Here is an 8,227-nt window from a genome sequence, read left to right as displayed (position 1 = left end):
CTACTAAAATACATTGCTGAGGACCAGCGGGCAATGCATGAAAATTTTGTTATGCCACGTGGGTCACCTTCTTGGCCAAGGATCAACCTCATGCTGCAGTGGCTGCAATAGCTTCATAGTGCTGCATTTTAATCTGTTGCACCACCAGAGAGGGCCCTTGTCTCTTTTTTTTATATAAGATGTATTTATTTATTCGTACAGAACTGGGGTACAGGCTAGAGATGCGGAGGGTGAGAGGATTCACCAGAGACAGAGTGGGGAGCAGAACAGGCAGATCCACGAAGTAAACTGCGAAGGGGAGCAGCGGACAGGCCAGGAGAGGTCTGCCGCGCCATGTGGTCACCTCCGGGGCAGGCAGGAATCAAACTCATGCAAAAGTGGCTTTAGCTTCTCAGTGCTGTGCTTCAACCTGCTGCGCTACCAGGGAGGGCCGTTTGTCTCTATTTTTAAAGCTCTATTTGTATTTATTTATGCATACTAGAGCTTGGGGTATAGGCCAGAGTTGTTAAGGGATGAGGATTTACTAGGGACAGATTGGTGAGCAGAACAGGACTACAGCTCAAACTCAGACATAGAGCTGATAGCTCTGAGACTTAACCTCCAAGCCACCAAGGAGATCTTATCCTTTATTGTGTAATTGTAGCATTAATGATACATAAATAATGGTGTATCTTAAATAGTACTTTAAGAGTCAGCCAAATACATACGTGGTTGGTTTTCTATATTTACAGTTTTTTTTCAGATGTGTTATTTCTATATCCTCTCAGTTTATGGCAGAGACTATGACATACCAACTTTTTACCTACAAAATTTTTAAATTTTATTTTTTAAAAAACCTTTGAAGAATACTTGTAGTTTTGCATTTTGTCTTCATTGAAGTAGCATTGGTTTATGACACTGTATATGATTTATAGGATTAGGAGAATTAAACATTAGATATACGTCACTGTACCAGCCCCCCCAAAATATACCCATAATCCTTTACCCTGGGCTATTAGGCTCTTTTCCCCTTTTAGTCCCAGCCATTACTTCCTCCCAATCTAGAAGCCTGAATTCTTGTAGACTCTATCATATTAAATTTTTAAATACGTAATATACCTTTGACAGTGCATTATCACATACATTCTTACTCATCTTTGCATTTCAGTTACCTTGGGACTGACCTTTAATTATTCATTATCTGAATTTTATGACATAAAACTAAAGCATGTTATCTTGGTTTCTCATTACTTTTCAGTCTTATACAATGCTTTTTTGATCACTTAGTTGGTGACTGAAAGAAAAAGAAAAAAATGATCACTGATTTTTCTCCATGTCATACTGTGAGTTCTATCCAGTAGTGGCGCACCAAGGCTGAAAACATATTAACTGCGTTTACGACAAGTGTAAACCACTCCAGGTAAAATAACCTTGTGGGAAAAAATCAGTTTATATTGCAGAGGCCTTGGCTAGGTTCATGATGACATAGGACCTTGTCTGAATATAATGATTTTAAATTTTGAGCTTAAAATGACACTCTGAAATCTGGTCAATGTGCCTCACTTGATTTAGATTTCTCATAGAACATTATTGTCAATAGAATGTATTTGTCATGTAAAAATTCTGAAATGGGTGGATAATACTATTCTTGGTCAGTTCAACAAACAGCCTTTTTTTTATTTTCATATATATTCTGAGCTAATTCTCTCTCTCTCTCTTTTTTAATACTACATCTATATGTTGTGGAAAGCGTAAAAAGGGGAGGCTCATTCATGGATTCCAGAAGGAACATGTACTGGCACGTAAACATGTAACTACCATCCATTAGACTGAAAATTGAATGTCAGTTGTAGGTGTCTTAAGTGATGTCCAGGAGGCAGGGTAAGTAATAATTACAGATCATATTTCTGAAACAGTGCATTTGGTAAGTGCTTTCATGTGGATTTTATTGTTTGAGGAAAATTTTTGATTTTTTTTTTTACTTTTGTTGTCTGCAGGGGACTCATGGTTATAAAGACAATACAATATATGTTTAAAAAATATTAAATAAATGTATGTGTGAACACTCGTTATTATTTAAATATTATAATTTTTCAATAAGAGACTTAAATTCTTTTTTTGTTGAATATTTTGATGTATTCTAAACCCTACTGATAACTATACTCAGAAGTAGTTCGCTCCTCTTAAGATAAGAACCACATGACCTATTTATTTCACGTTAAGTAGGAACTAAAGTTGCCAGTATTCTGACATAAGGCTTACAATGTATTTGTGCAGTTAAGTTTTCATTTTTTTTTTTTTTTGGTAGAAATGTGGAACTGAGAATGTTCAGAGGTGAGAGGATTTTCTTGCTTTGCAATATGATAAAAGTCTAATAAAATTACTTGAAATCTAGTTCCAAGTATATGTTTGTTTTAGATATGTATGTTGATAAATCACTTCAGTTCCAGGAATAAACAATCAGTTTAGTATGAGAACATATAAGAATGGAATATACTATACTTTGTTGAGCCTACCAAATTGTGGATGAAGAAGCTGCAAGTGATTTCTGTCTTGTATTGAGGGGGATGTGTTGTCATCCTCAGGGGTGTACTGTGGTATCTTCTTGTGTCAGGGATACAGTCTAGAAGAAGCTGGTACTTTTCTCACATTGAACATCATCTCGCTTAGGTTCTGAATCGGCTTTGCTAATATGATCTAATGTGGAATAGAAACCATTAGTAGAGGACTTGGCTAAATAATTTCATTTGCATAACAAGATTATTCTTAAAAACAAGGAGTGGTAGCCAAGATTCAAGAAAATAAAAATCTCACATTTCCACTGAATTTTTTTAAGATTTGTTTTTATTTATTTATGCATTACTAGAAGCACTGGAGTGAGGACCAGAGTGTTGGGGAATAATGCTGAAAAGATTCACCCAGAGACTGAATGAGGAGCAATAGAGGCAGTTTGACTGAAATATAGTGCTGAGGGGAGCAGTGGAAGCTGTACCATGTGGATAGCTGCCATGTCAGATAACTCCCGTACAGCTGATAAAGCTTCTTGGTACCCAGTCCTAAATTTTTGCACCACTAGGGAGGCCCTCAATTGTGTTTTTTATTGTGAATCACCATGCATTGATTTGTGGCTGATAGTGACCTAGGGGTATAGCTATTTGTATATCTGAATACACTGGGCTGTTTGCTCCACAAATTTGTGTAGCATATTTATAGAGGTTCTTGTTCCTTGTATGCTATCATTTCTTATTGTAGCAAAAGTACTTTTAAAAACTACAGCTCCCCATATTAGTAATTTAGTATCTATGAAGAAATAAAAGAAATAAAGTATGCCCTTTTATTTCCATGGTGAAAATTTGGATTATATTACCATTCCAATTTGGTCCTTTCCATAGGGTATGATAGAATTTTGTTTTTACATCCATCATTGTATTAGATAGCTCTGTTGTTGGATTTACCTGTTTCATCTTCCTTCATTGTAATTATCATTGTCTGCATTTTTTATACTTTACTTTGAAATATTTTGGTGGATGTTTTCAATGTAATCTAGGCCCTTTGGTATATATTGTTATTGGGAAAATGAGGTGTTTTTTTTTTTTTTTGGTATCTATCTGCGGTGACATTCAATATCTCACTTTCAGTTTTTTTGGACTGTTTGTTCAATTCTAGCATAAGCCATTCTGTGTAATTCAGTGACATCCAACATCAGTTGTTAGTGCTGTTTATCATCCATTGCTAAATAAAGGTGATCATTCATTCTCCAACACCAGGTAATTTTCTTCCCTTTATAAAGATGTACTGTCTACAGGTCTACTTTTCTTTATGTAGTTTATTTGTTGTTGAAGAAGACCTTGACTGGATTTGTGATGAGCTGTGTTTCTGAGCATGCAAGTGAAGCTCAATGTGAGTACTCTGAAGTCCAGCCCAAGTGTCAGTCCAGAATTTCAGCACATAAGTTTTCTGAATTTCTTAGTTCTTATAAATTTCACAAGAGTTTCTTTCCCTGTCAATACTGATTGTGCACATTAGGGGTAATGGAACTATAGGCATTTCCAGTGAAGTTTGTTCTGGATTCACAAGAAATTCATTCTTGAGAGTAGAATCTGTGTTTTTATATAGCCTTTGTCTTTTTCAGCATGCATTTCACTGATAACAGTACTTCAAGGACATAAGGACTTGGGAACTACTATGCTTCCCATTCCATTTATTTAGCATCATGCAATTCCAAACTTACACCAAAAAATTTTTCTCAGGTCATGGCCCCAACCTCTTATGAGGTAGCTTCAATTACCACATGAATATAAAATTGTAGACTCATAGTGAGACATTGTTTTGACTTAATTTTTAAAAAATATTATTTATTTATGCATAGAGAACTGGGGATATACAGGCCAGAGGTACAGATGGTGAAGAGGATTCACCAGAGAGAGAGTGAGAGCAGAACAGGCAGATCACAACTGAAGTACAATGCTGAGGGGAACAGTGGTCAGAGCAGGAGAGGCCTTCCACACCTTCCTTGCTGGGCATCAAGGTAGTGCTGCAGTGGTTTCTATAGCTTCATAGCACTATGCTTTAACCCATTATGCCATCAGGGAGGGCTCTGTTTTGAATTTTTTAATGGATATTAAAGACACATGCACAGGAACTATTCTTAACCAATTCTTTCTGCATCTTAACTAAGAATACATGGAGATTTAGTTTTGGCTCTTTGTGATTGAAGAGAATGAAATCGCAGCTTTGCAGTTGTCAATATTAAGCTTTAGAGGGCATTTTTTATCAACTGGGTCTTTAAGATAACTATTTAAAATTTATCATTTGATTATATAAATGATGAGTCTTGTTGTTTCTTATTAGTATTCTGTGAGTAGGTTCCAAAACATAAAATTTTGAAAACCTGTATTAAAAGCACAATCTGCTATAATTAACTATACCAAAATCTTACCTTCAAATAGTCCTCTTAGTTTTCTGAGTGGTGTGTGTGTGCGTGTATAAATGGACAAACACTTAAGTGGTATAAGGACATTAATACTGTGACAGGTGACTAGTTTATAATGAGAAGTTATGAGGGTTTAAGAAAATGGATGGTCGTGAAAAAAAAAAAAGCCTTTTGCTAAAATCATTCCCTTACACGGTTATTGTTTTGTTTTGTTTTGCCATAAGTAGGTATTTATGACTTCAGAATTGTTCAGTTTCTCTTGAGTGTTCAAAATCCTGGTCAGTACAGATATATTTAATGAATTCAGAGAACTCATTGAACTTTTTTTTTTAAGATATTATTTATTTTTGCATACAGAACTGGGGTACAAGACAGAGTTGCTGGGCCAGTGAGAGGATTCACCAGAGACAGAGTGAGAACAGAACAGGCAGATTGTGCCAGTACACTGCTGAGGGGAACAGCAGGCAGGTCAGGAGAGGTCTGCCACAACATGTGGACACCTCCGGGGTGGGCGGGGTTCAAACTCATGTGGAAGTAGCTCCATCTTCTTAGTGCTGTGCTTTAACCCGCTGCTTCACCAGGGAGGGCCTGAACTGTCCGTTTTACCATCTGCATTAATAGAAAAGATTATTACACTTGAGTGAGAAAGGGAAAGGGAAGGTGTGCTTGAGGTATATTGTGTACTTAGGGCTATTTAATTTCAGATGTTTGATACAATGAAGAATGGTTAATGAGTAGAAGAGACACTTCATAGTTGGCAGCTTAATCACATCTTAACCCTAATCCTTGGATGCTACTTCTTTATTTAGGTGAACTAAATAAATTTAACTACAGATGTGAATCCCTGGAGGAGGATTACTTTTTGTTTCGATTTTTTTTGAGAGGAAAAGTTTGTCTTTAATGATTAGACATACTGTTTCTTGCATCTGATGAACTCTTTTTTTTTTTTTTTTTTTGCAGTCCTGACATAAATATTTACAAGGGCAATTTAGTGAGAAGACTAAGGGAAGAACAAAGTAGCCATAGATTGTGAGCAATGTGATTTGGGTGAAGGAAAGATAAGGAAGAATACGAGGTTTAAAGTGACCATAGCTTTGCGTTTGGAGTTTTATATGTATACTGGAAGCAATATTAGATTGTTTAAATCACTGGCTATATGGAAGTATACTATTTCAATATTAGAAGATAACAGGTAGCATTCTATTAGAATTAACATTCTTCTGTTAACTTTTGTTAGCCTTAAGTGTGGGCCTCACCCTGCTTTGCCCTGTAAGCTTCTGTACACTCTCTTGCAGTTACTTCATAGGCAGTACTATGTGATCATCAGTTGTCTTTCTACTACAGATACAAGAATACATAATCTATTACATTTACAAGTAGGTTATATGAAATATTCTCAAATTTAATACACATGAACAACATACTTGATACCCCATACTGAATTTCTCAGAAACACTTGATGGTGTTTGGAATAAAAGTACTTACATGTGTTTGGATGATGTAATGAAATGTTATCAAATGTTTATAATTATGAAATTAACATTGAATTGTGAAAAAGTTCACTGATTTGAATAATCAAAATACATTATTTTATTCCTTTGAAAATTATAAAAGAAGTAGGAATGACTGATTACCATACAGTTTTTCTGAGAATTTGTCCAAATATTTTATAAGAATAAACTTCTAGTATACATTTAAATTATGTATATTATTTAAAGAAACAAGTTAGCTTTCACTAATCTGCTTAGTTATGAATCAGCTATATAGATTTTCACTAGGTGTACATTGGATAAAAATGACCAGTAAAGAAATTTCCAGAAATCAGTAGTTTTTAAAAAAGTTTTAAAAAATTGGTTTCCCTTAATGAATAACATGATTTTGTAGGCTTGATCTTTTCTGCTTAATAAACCTCTGGGGGAAGGGTTTATATTTGATGTCAGGAAGTAAAAATAGGCATGCCTTTCATTAATTTACATATGGCATGTTTTGTATCCACTTCTGGATACCTTTTTTAAGGGGCTATAAACTGGTTATACCAGTAGATTTCTTTAAGTTTGAGAAATACTGCTTTCTGAGGAAAATTCTACATCTATAGTATAAATTATAATTTGGCACAAAATTGTATGGTGGCTATGTATTTAGTTACTGAATTCTGTTAATGTTTCCTGAAGATGTTTCTTTAGAAATGTTATTAAGGACTTTCAAATCTTACATAGAAGCTTTGAAGATCAGCCACTTTACTTGGCATACTTCTAGGTTTGGAAGTGCTGAATAGTACAGATATTTGGAAGTAGGTCACATCAGTCATTCGCGGTACTATCACAGCTGAAGAACGAACCAAGACTTGAAACAAGAAGACTTCTTTCAGTGACTTAAACTGAATACAATAAGAAACCACACAGGATTTTAAAAATAACTGAATTTCTGAGAATAAGATAACTGCTTTGACACTGGCTTTGTTACATTTATTGGGTGCCAGATAATATGGAAAACTGTGTTTTCCTAATTATCTTTTGTATTTTGGGTAACACTCTCCAGTGAGCTTGGCTGTAAGCAGTGTCTTTTAATAGGTAGATTGGATGTTTTCCTCACTTAAGTATATTATGGCCATAAGTGATGTCAAAATAATGAAAAACAATAACTTCATCCCTAAAAAGTTGTTTAAGTCCCAAAGAAGAAACTCTTATGGAAACTTACTGAAGAATAGTTTTTGTTTGTCAAAGATTATATGTAACATGGCAAGAATTGGAAAATGGTTTCAATAATGCTTTGACTGATATTTCTGACATTTTAAGTATTTTTTGATTTATACACACAGACCTGGGGTAAAGGATAGTGGTGCAGGGGATGAGAGGAATTACCAGGGTTATAGTGGAAGCAGAACAGACAGATTGATGAAGGACACTGCTAGAGAGAACAGCAGGAGACAGGAAAGGTCTTCTGAGCCATGTGGGTCACCTCCCTGGCAGGGAATTGAACTCTTGCCTTTGGCTAGCTTTGTGTTGCACTTTTAACCCATGGAGCTGCCAGGGAGGACCTTGATACTCTTTCTTAATGAGAGTGAAACAATGTTTACCAGAAACATTGATGTCTTTATACTACTCTATCTCCAAGGCATAGAATAATAGCATCTAGTAGGTATTGTCTAGTGAATAATGGCTTTGTGGTGTCAGTAGTGATGTTTACATATTTTTAGTCAAGTTTCATTTATATTTTTCCATTATTGGTATAATTTTGCCTTAGAGACAATTTGCCTTCAAGCTTAACCCTTAAACATCCTGTCCTTTGTATGAATTTAAGTAAATAAACAAGGAT

Source organism: Condylura cristata, unplaced genomic scaffold (genome assembly GCF_000260355.1).
Source record: "Condylura cristata isolate star-nosed mole 26May11 unplaced genomic scaffold, ConCri1.0 scaffold00035, whole genome shotgun sequence".
NCBI lineage: Eukaryota > Metazoa > Chordata > Mammalia > Eulipotyphla > Talpidae > Condylura > Condylura cristata.
The sequence above is the reverse complement of the archived record's forward strand: the minus strand, read 5'-3'. Positions refer to the sequence as shown.